Here is a 15,357-nt window from a genome sequence, read left to right on the forward strand (position 1 = left end):
ACATATGTATAGCTATCAATATATAATAATATATATCTGATATAAATGTATATACATGCATATATGACACTATATACATACAGAACAATATCTAAATACATACATATGTATGTAAGTATATTCATATTTTTATACCCACATGTATTTACATATGTATGTAAGTATATATTATTGTCAAATGCACCATAGCAGGTGTTCAATCGCGTTTTGGTTTCTATTAGCGTCTATCAGCACATAGCCTCGCACGCTTTTTGAAACCACTACTGGGAACCGCCAATTCGTTTTCAGCTCTTTTTTCTTGGGGCAACCACGTGATGCGAAACAAACTCTTTACTGTTAGCTGGAAAATAGTGTTTTCTAACATTAACCGACAAAACTTATTCAGAGAACGTAAATGAATATTCATTTACGTTCTCTGCTATAGCTATAGCTAGATTAGTTTTTAAAGGGCACAACTCAAAAGCAGAGAAGTTGCACCTTTATGCCAAGGAGATAAATACTTATATCGATATTAAATAAAAATGTCCCACACTTTGATATACCCATATTTATGAATATTTCAAATCGATATCATTGCAAATTCGTGCTATGAATTTTATATTCTACAATTTTAGAGTAAGTCCTAGTCTAATAATAGCTGTCTTCGATTCGTCAAGCGGTACTCTCCAGCCAATCGAACAAACTATACCAGATGCTCAAACAAATGGGCTCCACTTGTTGTGCAACCCTGCTCTAGCATGTCTTTTGACGCATGCGCAATAGTGTTATAATTCTTTCTTTGTGGAGAAATTCTTTTTTTTTCGAGTTGAAAAGCTTTGCAGTACCAATAGTTTTGAAAATACAAGAAAAAAATAAATTTGTATTTTCATTTGTCATTTGAACTATTCACAATAGTAAAACTGATCCAAAATATGCAAAACAAAACTTGGTAGCATTGAAGATAGCGGCTATACCAATTTAATAAAGTATCCGCATGCGCGAATTCAACTCGATAAGTTTGTTATTGCTTTTACATGTATTTTTTTTGACAATAGGGCTAACATAATATCATGATAAAACTACGGTAGCCTAGAGAAAAAGGCAGATGGGCATTTGCTGCGGATGCGGAAGATTTGACGATTGTCATTATAAATGTATGCAAACATTTTCAGAGACTTTTATGTTCTGTTAAATTGCTTGATTGGTAACTACAGAAAGGATTTCGAAAGCGTAACTAAATTCAGTTCTTTGTCGAAGTCAAGATGCAGCGAAAGTAAACCTACCGCGGACGTTTGTACGGATTTAAGAGAGGAAATCGTCTATGACTATATTAAATATTGAATTATCATTACGATTACTGGTCAAAGATGGCAGTACTATTTCCAAAAATTGAATAATGAAACATTTGTTTAATCTGTTGCGCTGAGTGAAATATTGGAACATTGATATTATAGTCAAGACTTCGTCACGTGATTAGCTTTATCAAATCCAACTACCAAAGAAAATATTTGATCTAAGTGCATCGAGATATTCGTAAGTAAAAAATTACATAAATATACGCGCCAAAGAGTAAAACGAAAAAAAATCAAAAAATCGTTCACTTCGATTACACCGATAACTTCGGTTCACAAATAAAATATATATTCATACAAGAGCTTGTTTTGGATCGTTAGTTTGTATGTCAGTTGTTTGTTATAGTGTTATGATTTGAACGATTTTCTCGGAGAGCTGCCTCGTACAATAATCCATGCCAAATTTTGTGAAGATACTTTTTCAAATAAAAAAGCTTTCCATACAAGAACTTGTTCTTAATTGGTCAGTTTGTATGGCAGCTATATGCTTTAATAATCAAATCTGAATAATCTATTCGGAAAGCGGTGTAGCGGTGTCTTGGATAATAATATATGCAAAATTAAAAAGTTTTCCATACAAGGACTTGAGTTTGATCGGCCAGTTTGTACAGCAGCAATATGATATAGTTATGCGATATCGGCCATTCCGACAAATGTATAGGTTCTCCGTGAGAAAGGGAAGTGGGCAAAATTTCAGATCGATATCTCAAAAAGTGAAGGTCTTAGCTCGTCACCCAGATCATTTATATATATACCTTATAGGGTATCCAACCAGTTCTTTTGGGTGTTCCTAACATCGTAGCAAAATTATTATACCCTGTTCGGGGTTTAAGAATCAAAATGTAAGGTTGGGTTTATATAAAGCTATAAATGAATTATTAATTTTTTTTCTGTTTTCATTTTGATGTAAAAGTTAAGAACATAGACTTATAGACAATCCTGGATAAAAATACTAACGTAGACCATTACTCATTAGGGCTAAATATATTTTTCCAAATTTTAATTTACTGGCAAGCTTCTAATATTAACATTTTTATACTTTCGCAACTTGTTGCTACAGAGTATAATAGTTTTGTTCACCTAACGGTTGTTTGTATCACCTAAAACTAATCCAGTTAGATATAGGGTTATATATATATAAATGATCAGGATGAAGAGACGAGTTGAAATCCGGGTGACTGTCTGTCCGTCCGTCCGTCCGTCCGTGCAAGCTCTAACTTGAGTAAAAATTGAGATATCTTTATGAAACTTGGTAGACATGTTTCTTGGTACCGTGAGACGGTTCGTATTGCAGATGGGCGTAATCGGACCACTGCCACGCCCACAAAACGCCCCATTAATCAAAAACAAATAAATTGCCATAACTAAGCTCCGCAATAAGATACAAGACTGTTATTTGGTACACAGGATCACATTAGGGAGGGGCATCTGCAGTTAATTTTTTTTTTTTAAGTGGGCGTGGTCCCGTTCCTAATAGGTTTAATGTGCATATCTCCTAAAGCGATAATAACAAAATTCACTGGAAGCAAATGTTTTAGAACCTCACCTACAGTGTGAAAATAGTTGAAATCGGGTGGCAAATCCGCCCACTCCCCATATAACGGTACTGTTAAAAACTACTAAAAGCGCGATAAATCAAGCACTAAACACGCCAGAGACATTAAATTTTATCTCTGGGATGGTATGAGATGACTTTGTAGGAACCGTGTTCAAAATTAGATAGTGGGCGTGGCACCGCCCACTTTTAAGTAAAAATCGATATCTTAGGATCTGCTTAACCAATTTCAGTACATAACACTCTTCTCTATATTATAGTGCGAAATCGGATTACAACCACGCCTCTTTTCCATATAACACCATTTGAAATTTCATCTAATTTTTTCACTTTCCACTGTGCAAATCAAGCAAGAATGATTGTATCGGGGTAAAACTTTGCGTGAATAATGCGTTTAAATTATGCCACCTTGTGACCAAAAATTGTCTAAATCGAACCAAAACTGTTCAAGCCCCTAAGTACTAAATATGTGGACCCCAGGACCTATAGTTGACCTTCTACCGAAAATATCAGTCAATCCACAAAGAAATCTCAAACGAGTATACCATTTGACTTTGCGAGAGTATAAAATGTTCGGTTACATCCGAACTTAGCTCTTCCTTACTTGTTACATTTGAATTTCTTGAGAAAAAGGACTAAATAAGACAGTTATATTTATAAAACCTAAAATCTCGAATCATATAGTCAGGTATAAATGATTCTACAAAGAACTTTCAAAGCTGAGTCAATTGGTGACATCATTGTTTAATTTTTTGTGCTAAATCAATAGGGATAAATAAATAAAATGTAGAACTTACTCATTTATTTTCGAGAAAAAATCTTAAATTGTGTTTGCCATAAAATGTATCATAACTATCATATGGACCTATATTTATGGTAAACAAAGTACTTTAAGTATTTATGCACCAACGGTGAAAGAAATCAACCTCTGATTTAATTGTTTTTTCGAGTACATATACATAATTAATGTACGAGTTTATGTTTGGATCACTTTACTAACTTAACTAAAACTTATGTGGAAGCACCCAATAACTCAGCATATAGTATATAAACAAAGAACTTCAATAATCATAACAACGAAACAACACTGAAGCTGCAGGAGTCGCCAGCGGTCCCATAAACAAATATTGGGCGATATACTAATCTGGATTTTAAGAATCAAGTAAATTTAAAAATAATAAACACTTAATATTTTGTAAAATGTTTGCTTTTTTAACGAGAGGGTATCCATAATGGACCATTTCCATTCAGTAATTTAAACAAGCGTGTTATGTGACAAAAGTCGCGCCGCTGAGAGTATTATGTACATATATTGAATATACAGTGTGTCACAAAAGTTAAGATAATTAATTACTTTAAGAAGTTAGAAGTAGATTAAAATTGAAAACACTCTGTTAAATTTTTTAACCTTCTCAATTATATCAAGTAATCAATTACAAGTAAAACTCGAAAACACATTAACTTCTGTTGCACCGAGTCTTCAATACCCTTCATAAATACAAAATATTCCATACAAGAGCTTAATTTTGATCATTCAGTTTATATGGCAGCTATATACTATAGTGGTCCAATATCGGTTTCGACAAATAAGTAGCTTCTTGCAGACAAAAAGACCTGTGACAATTTCTTTTCGATATCTTAAAAACTGTGAGACTAGTTTATGTACATACATACAGACATATGGACGTGGCTAAACATACATATGTATATATTTTATAGATTCTCCGGCGTTTGCTTCGGGATGTTATAAAATTCATGGCAAACTTAACGTACCCTGTCATAGCAAAATATTTAAAGGCAAAAACCAAAAATTTTGATAAAAGTGTTGTACAGTTATGATGCTTATGATCGTGGATGGAAAAATATAGCAAGATTTAAAATATTACTGCATACTGGATGATTCTAAGCGCGATTTCTCAAAAATATTTTAATTGTGAATGATTCTAATGATTTTATATAAGCTCTCTGTGGCAATCGTTGACGGCTATATTTATCTTCCTTCCAAAACACAAGAAATTTCGAAAAATTGAGTTCAAGGGGCAGCCCTTTGTAGGAACCGACGATATCGGACAGCTATACAATATAGCTGCCTTACAAACTCACCGATCAAAATTAAGTTCTTGTATGGAATCTTTTGTATTTGTGAAGGTATTATAGATATTCGTTTTTTCCTGTTTTGAAAGAGAGAGAGTTCTTCTTCATTACTTTAGTATAAAGAAAATCTTAGACGAATACGATGACTATTTTAGTGGTGGCCACAAGTGATTTGCACGATTTAAAAGGGCCAAATTTGGCTTGGAAGACGAGAACGTCCCGGAACATGAGATTAGACACGACACAGTATTTTTTTATCATGACAACGCTCGGCCTTATGTTGCATGACCGGCTGCAAACTATTTGGAAGAGAGTTCGAAAACATTATAGCTCATATCTTGACCCTTCTGACTACCATTTTTTCCGGCCGATGCGGAATGCCCTCACTGGAAGAGAGTATATAAAATTGGCTTTAGTCATTCTTAGCCGCCGAAGCCGGTGCAGTTTTTTGAGAAGTAACTCACAAATTTCCAGAAATTGCAAAAATTGTATAGCTTCAGATTGGCAAAACCTTGAAAAGTCCTGTTGTATATGTTTTTCTGAAAAATAAAATATATGAGTATGTATTCAATGGGGTGGGGATATCTACCATCAACGTCGACGGCGCCAACGGATTAAACCAAATTTGTTTTTATCTCGATTAAGTTGTTAATGTTGCTTGGCACGCAAATGTTTAATATAGCTTGAGAGCAGAGAACACTGCACGGAAACCCAGCATATGCACCTTTAAATACAACATGTGAACAAAATAACAACTAGCAAGGTCGAATTTGGTATTGCTAGTCCCACAATACAATTCACATCAATTTCACATTAAATTTTTAATTATTTGGCGTAGGCCTAGTTATACAATTAAGAAAAAAAAACACAACAAATATAAAAAACAACAAACGATTGGAAAAAGCTTAAAGCTTGTTCTTTTAATATAAACATAATTTTTATTAACCCCATCCCAGTTTTTCGGATATGGCATATATGATAAGTTATATGTACATTATACATTTCAACTTTCTGAAGAATACTTTTGGCTGCCACTTTACGTTGAAAAGTATGTCAATCGCTGCTCCTATCTCTCTCACTCGTACTTTCACTTTTGCACCACCATCAGGTGGCATGGAAATTGAAGCCCATCACTAGTTTATTTGATCATAATTCAACCCACTTTGCCCCGTTGTAGGTCAACCACTTAATTATGGTTTCATATAGTATACATAGTAGTACGAGTATGTACATTAACAAACTCATACAGGTGCGTACAATTCCACTAAAAATTATTTATCACTTTGCTATTTGCTCGTGGAAGTCCTGTCTGCATGTGTTCTTCCGATGTGTTTGTGGTAAACAATTTCACAATTGTCCGAAGGCGAGACCGTAACTGACGACTCCCGAGTAGATTAATGCAACCGATGGCAATTACAATGACTTTTCCCACATTTCATGTGCATTTGACCATATGTACGAATGTACTTATATACTTGTATACTTATTTATGCATGATAGTTTAAGCAAACATGTATGCAAGTTCGAATGTGTGTATGAATGTTCTTACTTTCTTTCTTATTTAATGGAAAAAATTTTCATATACAAGTAAAATATGCACGTGAACCTTCATGCATTTAAATTGGATAATGTACTTCATCTTAATTGTTTGAAAACAAAATAATCACATATAAAATTCATATTCGCTTATATAAAAAACGCGACACTGCAGTTTTTATATCGGGCGACAACGGTACTCGAAGACTATCTGATATAATCAACTGACAAATTGTATAGTAAACTTTTTTGTGATTATTGCAACTTGTTTATGAGCAATTTCGGTCAAATATCGAACCTAAAGCTGAAAATATACATACATACGTTCTAAACTAACTTTGTTTCGGATAATACGAGTTCCCGGAATCACCGTCGGCCGTAAAGCCCTCTTGAAAAAAAATATGATTCCAACGCTTGGTACAGTAGCTGCCATTTTGTTTTAAAGTGTGAATATATTGTAAAAAGTTTTCATGTACTCAAATACATGTTTAATAAAGTCAGAAAGAGAGAAATTCGGTTACCTTTTCTTTACTCACAGAATAAACTATCGAAGTTACGCCTTTTTTTTGAAATCTAAACTAGTGAACTTGTAGGTTCAGTATAACTGTACTTATAGAATTTTATAGGGATATAAAAAAGTAAAGCTTTCAACAAAACCGTTAGTGCGGAATTAAAGAAAAGCTTACGTAGAGTAATGCAGGACACTTCGACTCAGTAGCTCCATAAGGCACAAGCATTTTAAATTTTTTCGCACATTTAAGTCTGATGAATAGTTTTAAGCGCATTTATATAGTTTATTTTTTAATATTTTTAAAATAAGAATACTTCTTATACACATTGCAGTTTAGTCTTATAAAATATGTAATTTTTCTAAACTCCAGAAAATATCATTGTGATTCTTAATAATCTAATAGTAAATAAGATTTTTCAAAATTAAGTAAACAATGCATTAAAATCGTAATCAAAATATATTGCAATCGAGTTAAGCCTGATCCGTCTCTGTACGACTGGATTTTTGCGTTTGTTTATGAAATTTTCATCGCTTTCGTTTGCTATGATAATCAAGTGTTTAGACGTCGACACAGGCAAAGCAAAAAACAAAACAAAAAAAAACTTTATTAATTTGTGTCGTTGGCCTGCCTTTAAATTATTTAAGTTGATTCAGCTGAAAGTTCATAGGTGTAAACAGTTTTTCGATTGATTCCATTTCTGCAACAACGGGAAGTGTTTGCTTATCAAGTGTTATAAGCTTTCTAATAAGCACAACAAAAACCCCAACAAACAGACAAAAATATACATACATATATGCTATAAGACAAGTATTTAGGTTTGTAGATAGGATTATTTTTGTTATCGCCACGCGACTTATATATTTGATTCGGAATTTTAATTATGTTTGATTGTAAACAAATAGTTTTGTGGGCGAATACTTTAAATCGAATTAAAACTAAATATAATGAATGATAAGTTGTTGGTCAATTGTCATTAGCATTATTTTTGCAAATTTAATTATTGGGTATATATATCTACAATATTTTCAGCACACAACACAGGAGCTGACAGCTTTCAAATATTCTGTATATGTGAACGATCTTTTTTAGGAATCGCAGGTGTTTGCACTACATATGAAAAAAAATCTTTTCTCTGGCAATTCGTATTACCTATGGAATTGGCGATGACTGAAATTAGTGATGAGAGTTGAGCCATACGAGCGTTTGATTTTTCTAACGACCAATACCAAAACCAATTCTTTTCTAATTTCGTTCGACACTGGGGAGGAACTTGTAAATCTTCGATCAGATTTACGCTATGGTAAAGTGTCTTTAATTCTTTTTCTGGTAACATTTATTCGCACACCACAAATGATAGATGAGGCTCGGTCAAACACCTAGCATAGATTAAAACATATTTGTAAAAAGGTAAAAGTATATGTTAGATTTTAATGTCTTTTAGGAAATCGATAGCAAAAATTTTTTGACGCTGCAAGAATATTGACAGTCACGATGGTGTGAAGGTTTCGCAGCATTGAAAATAAAATTTAAAACTTTTGCTTACGGATATGGAAATATCTCGATACTGTGGAATTGAAAGTCGATGGCACTATTGATAGTTTGCGATTACTATTCGTAAGTATTTCGTGAATTATATGGTAGAACAAAAATATCCTAATCACTTAAATATATTGTATGCGTGTTTCTATTCTCCCTCAAGGTCAGGATCCCCACCAAAAATCACTGGTTTTTGTATGTGTACAGAGATCTACAAGTAGACTGATTTTATCCATTTTTAGGAACGCCCACATTATTAATTTACCTAATTATAGTATTTTCAGTATAAAGGCAGACGGAGGTATAGAGGTTCCTACATTCGATACACGGAGTTTATAAAAAATATATGCCGAGTTTTAAATGATAACATGAGAGCCTACCTACCTATTTGGAACAAATTTTATTCCGATATTTCCATAAATGTATGTTTCCTATAATAGCAAATGGGTAAAAAAAACGAATACTTTTTTACACTTGGTACTCTGAAAAATACATTCTTAGATACCTCTAAGAGTTTTATATTTTCTCCAACTACTTTGAAAAATAGTTAATTTCAATTTGTAGTTGGAAGCGAGATTTGAATTTTTCTATCCAATTTTAAGAAAAAAACATGGAGGACCTTTAAGAGCTCATAATTGGAAAGACTATCTTAGAGGTGTCTAAGATCCTATTTGCAGAGTACCAAGCGAAAATTAAATCGTTTTGTTTACCTACCCTAACCTATATATATTGTAAAGTGAAAAGATCTTGGAAAAGGACGTGGTTGAGGTTCCAAATTGGAAACTTGGTTCAAATTGGGGCAGTAGTTGTTGCGATACGAAATTTTACCTAAAAGCGGATAACGTCACGCTCTTTGGCAAAGTTTTTAATTGATTCACATGAGGTACTAGAGCTGCTCACGATTTTATTTGTGTTTATGATTGCACTTACTCTCAACTCTCAAAAGCTCTGTTAACTATATTTAGACAATTAATTACTACTTAATTCGCAATTTGATTGAATATAATTTCTTGAGCAATTTTATTAGAAAAAAAAAAAATATTGTGATTGCTGTGGGCATTGCCAAGCCAATTTACTATTTCAATTTAATTATTTACGCGACACTTAGTCCCATAGGCTAAGTTGGCAATACCATAAATGTTTCGAATTCAAATACGAGTATAACATCAATTTTAATTCCCTCTAAATTTGGTCCTAATTCTCGCTTCAAACAATTAGTTCATTCAAAGAATTTTTCCCAGACAAACGAGTCAATAAACACTTGTTAGAGTGAGTTTAAGCATTTGAAATATTAGTGGTTGAAGTGAAGACCGAATAGATGAAATTGCTTTAATAAAAAGTAGACGAATGCCTTTATTTAGATAAATGAGGTCACTTCGCTTGCATGACTCTGGAGTATTGAACCATAAATATCGATTGATGTTCGATAGTCACTTGCACATAGGTTGGCAGAGGTCATTTAAGTCAATTAAAAAATACAATCAAATTGTTTTATATTTTTATACGCGACATTTTTACATCGTGATCCAAAAAATATTAGAAAGAATTAATTAAATAAAGATAAATAATGACGAATTGGTGAGCATGTTAGGTTAGAGCATAAGTATTTTACCATAGATCTTATATGCACTTAAAAAAGTAGAAGTGCTGAAAACGGAGGAGTGCAATCATTATTAAAACCTATAAAGGTTTGTATCTCCAAAACGAAGAGTGCTCTTGGGAAATTTGGTTAAATTTACTTTAAATATAAATATCGGGCATATTAGAGAAAGGACTGATTGAGAAACAATATGTATATGAATGCATTTAATGTTGGTAAATTTGCTAAGTTAAGTTGGATAAACATAATAGGTTTTTATAGTAAAAAAATATACATGTAAGCAACAACAAAGTATTCTAGTAGAATTGTATAGAAGGGGGTATATTAAAGTAATGTTATGAATCTAACACTATGTGATTATGCTAGTTGTTTGTTCGTTTGGTCACTCTCTAAAGACAAATATATCTATTTGCTTTTATCAATATATAATATATTTCGTTAATTCATCAAGCAAGGTTCAATTATCATTCGAAATTTAATGCTAACCAATTTTACTAGCATCGAGGTTATTCTTGTTTTGCAAATATGGACTAATGACAGTAAGATCTATTATCCTCAATTGATGAAAAGCAAAGAACAAGAACAAAGATTTTGAGATATCGATCTGAAATTTTGCACACGTCCTTTTGTCCCTAAGAAGCTGCTCACATATACATATATGCACCACTATAGCATACAGCTGCCACACAAACTGAACGATCCACATGGGGTATTATCTAAGGCAATAATGCAATCTCCGATGAATGTGTTCAGATCGGATCACTATAGCATATAGCTGCAATAAAACTGAACGACCGGAATCAACATGCAAAACTTTTTCATTTGACGAGATATCTTCAAGAAATTTGGTATGAATTATTGCCCAAGGCATCTGTGCAATCTGCGATTTGAAAATTGTTCAGATCGGATCACTATAGCATATAACTGCCATACAAATTGACCGGTCAAAATCAAGTTCTTTAAGGAATCTTTTGTATTTGTGAAGGGTATTATAGCTTCGGAGCAACAGATGTTAACGTTTGTTTTTGATTTATTTTGAAGATAATGTGAGAAATTATATGTTTTAAAGGTTTCGGGAATTCGGTAAATCTTATAATTACTTATTATTATTAACTGTAGATGTCTCGTTCTATAAAATACTTTCTTCCGTGCTTCGAAAGCCAGTGTCTGATGTCTTCACAGTCTAAATAAAATAACAGAATAAGCAGAATGATGATGAGAAATTAACTCACAACAAGAAGCATAGAAAAGAACACAGTCGTCAGGCTAGACATAATATCACTGACACACTACTATGGATTCCCTATTGCAAATCAACACATAATTAAGAAACAATAACAACATAAATTAATGACTTCGTAACTTTGTCGTGGAGAAAAACTTCAAGTTTCAAATGTCAATGACTCTTTGACCTACAGCAGAACAGTACATAATAGAAACACCGATTTCTCTAGCCACATACGTCAGTGTGTGCAAGCATGTGTTTGTGTACATACTCATATGTATGTGTAAATATGAATAATCGCACAGCCGTATATTTGAATAAATTAAAATGTGTAGAGTTAAATAAGAAAATGCTGTCAAATTATGTTAATAGAGATGACGCATGACACATGCACACGGCTTGAAGAACAACAGCACAAATGTGATTTGGCGCTTTAACGCGCTTTAAGCAACGAAAAACCAATGCGATGGGACATCACCAATTTGCATTTGCCAGCCGCCAGCAGGCAGGCATCGTCCACTTCATTAAACACCGATAAATAAGAGCCAGGAACACACTTAAATTGGGTGCATAATTAACATATGTAGAAGAATTGGGTGTTGATACGCAGCGCCAATGTCAACAACATAAATGTATGCACACATGAAAGTGTGTGGGTGTGTGTATGTGCTGGGCAGAACGCAGAGGAGTCTTTAAACGATGATAAACCACTCCTACTGGATCGAAGATGGAAAAAATCAGCACAACTACCACTATTACACACACACACATATTAAAATATTCAAGTAAGCAATTTATTCCAATCTATGTCAATTTATGTGCATGTATGTATGCTAATCGTATTGGCATGTCTGCCACTCTGATTTCTTCCAAACTTTATCTGATTTGTTTTAACTTATTGTTGCATGCAAATCACGGAAATTTATATCAAAATTACCTACTTTTACAATGACAGGCAATTTATAAACATTTGGCAAATGCTTTTGTTCTGTCTGTCGTACCATATGCTCAAATGCACGCCGATTTCATAGCGTGCCAAGCAATCAACAATTCGCTACACAAAACAATGCGACCGAAGAGCAAAAAATGCATACACAAGCGCACACATACACACGCACTCGCGCTGTCAAGTCTGCCAGCGCCCATTGGGCGATTTTCATACAACTACAATATGGCAATGTTTCCGGTGAGTTGCACGAATGCCACCGCGGTCGCGCTCTACTGTAGCTCTAGTTAGACGACAAAAACTGTAATTGGAATTTTAATTGGAATTTACATAAACATCTATTGTCCTTTACTCCGTACGCCAATGTGCGTGTATTTTCAATACATTCGTATTTATATACAAATATTTCCGTTTTTCACGTTCACTTTTCGATTTTCACTCTCTGCGATAGACAGGCGAAGCAATTGTGCCGAACGCGTCCTAACAAAAGCGCACTCACGAAAGGACTAAAAGCCTAAAATGTCACATCGAAAGGATAGTGGCTAAAGGAAATACGTAAAGCGCATGGCGCGCAGTATTTGAACAGTGGGCGGGAAACTTCGAATACAGCAAAAAAAATTATATATTATATAAGAATAAAAAGTTTCGTTTAAAAATAAAGCGACCTTCATGCTCACAATATTTGCAAGTTCTTTTTAATATGCCAAAAAGTATATATTCAAAAGATTTTTAAATTTTGATTTCTTTTAATTAAACATAAACTGAGATTTATATGAATGAAACAGGTAACTTCTTAAATATTTAATTTTTTTATACCTGTATATACCATATATGTATATAAGAATGTTTTAGTTCTGCGGTTTGAGAGACTCTGCTACTGGACATTATTCTTGCAGCTTTTGAAGAGTAATTATGATTACTATACCATCAGTTTATGGAGTATATAGCATGTACTATTAACTGCATTGGAATACAACAAGAGCAAAATATGTTTTGGGAATTTTTAAAGTTTTTTTGAAGGTTATTGTGCTTATTTTTCTTAAATAGAAATAAAGTAGAATTCATATGAATGAAATAAAGAATTTATTTAATTTTTCTTTGTATATATCTACATATACAAATATATTTCTTCTCGACATTTTTCCAGCATCTTTTGAGAATAATAAAGATTACTTCTCCTTCAGATCTTATAGCTTAATGAAAATCCCAAAAAGATGGCAAAGCATGAAGGGCTTATAAAATACTTATTAAGATACTATGGAGCACATCTGAAAAATATGGTATATCTTTATCGAAAGTTTCCTGAACACGCTTTTTCTTGTTATTGTATAAGTTTTTCACTCAATTTTGTAAACAATCGAAAGATGTACTTTGATAATACTATGTACTGCGAATATTTTTGCATACTTTATAGTTTAATCGCACTTTCGCCTAATATAATTTTTTTATTTAATTAAAAACAGTATACATACATTTACAATTACATTTTCAATAAACTATAATGGCGAATAACATTGGACCAATATACGTTAAATACAATAGTTTGACTTAACAACTCTCAGGTTCATATTTAATAATGTATGTATGTCTAATCCTTGGAGCATTGCATACAGTCCTTAAGTGGAATCAAAATCGGTTTACAAATAACATATCAATTTTATAAATAAATCAACTCCAGTTTCTTTTAGCGAATATTCACATAAACTCTAATAGAATAAGATATGTTGGAAATGATGTCTGAGTGAAGCTCTAACGAAGACGTTCAATATTCTGAATAGATTTGTGCGTGTATTTTAGATATATTCGTTACACAAATAATCGATGGGATAATTGTAATTTTATGGCTTTTTATTTTTCCCATGCTTAACAGTCATTAACAAAGTTCATGAAAATGAGAGAATTGAATTTTAATGTATCAAAACTATTTGGAAAACCTACGAAGAACTTGATGAGTTTCACGAGCATCATGCATAATTCAATAGTTCCAGAGTTACTTAATTCCATGGCAGAGATGCGTACGTACGAATAAGCAGAAGCTAGAGATTGTTAATAAAATGCGAGAGGCGGTGCGATCGGAATTTTAGAGAACGTAAAATAAATTTGATGAAGATTTCTTGCAACAGTGAATGAAATATGGATATTTCACAATACAACAGATGAAAACGCTATCAAATCAGCTTTAATTTCCAGGTGAAAATGCGCATGTGTGTAGTCAAAAGTGAGCTGTCTCTTAACCAGATAAAGTAATCTCATTTTATTTCACGCGATGTTATTTCGATTTGAGCACACATTGAGGGTTTGGTTGGCAAAGATTGACATCTTTAGCGACAAATATGGTAGCTTGCCACCATTTCGCCTAAAAAGTGATGGTAATTTGATTCTACTGAGGTGATCATGATTTAAGATCTTATGTGTCTATAAAATAATCTGAATCAAATCAAAATTTGTGTAATCTTCTCTTAAGCTATCAAAGTAACCTGTTCAACATGCCGTTCATGAAATCGATCGATTCAATGACCACGATGACAAAATCTGATGAATTGGGCCTCGATAGGTTACGATTCCTTCCATTTTTCGTACTTTTTGCTGTCCTGAAGTCTCAAGAGATTGGTGGCTAAGGAAAAACACCAAGACGTGATCCTTTTTTTTAACAAAATATCAATATTACTGAAAAATTATATCGAAAGTAAAATATCGCTTTAATAAATTTATCCCATCACTGGTAACAATGTTGATTAATATAATAACATTTTCAAAAAAATATTATTATTTATTTCAAAATAATACAAACATTTCAGCCTGACTGTTGTATGCTGAGTTTACTGAACCGAATTATTAACTAGGTTGACAAAAAAAGTAATTAGAAAATCAACAAAATACGCAACTGTCAGTGGGTTAAGTCATGCATAAATATTAAAATCGAACAAATTAATTGGTACAACTCGAAACTACTTGTATATGAAACTATGTACATACATATGCCTAAATATACTTGTAGTTATGTTTATGGTGCCTATTTCAT

General features: G+C 32.9%; 1 protein-coding gene across 5 annotated transcripts in view; it reads right to left on the reverse strand.

Moving 5' to 3' along the window:
- LOC106618028 (uncharacterized) overlaps positions 1–15,357 on the reverse strand; it is a 77,953-nt gene that overhangs the window by 51,847 nt on the left and 10,749 nt on the right. The gene's annotated exons all lie outside the window — the stretch shown is intronic.

This window comes from Bactrocera oleae, chromosome 3, assembly GCF_042242935.1.
Source record: "Bactrocera oleae isolate idBacOlea1 chromosome 3, idBacOlea1, whole genome shotgun sequence".
Classification (NCBI taxonomy): Eukaryota; Metazoa; Arthropoda; class Insecta; order Diptera; family Tephritidae; genus Bactrocera; species Bactrocera oleae.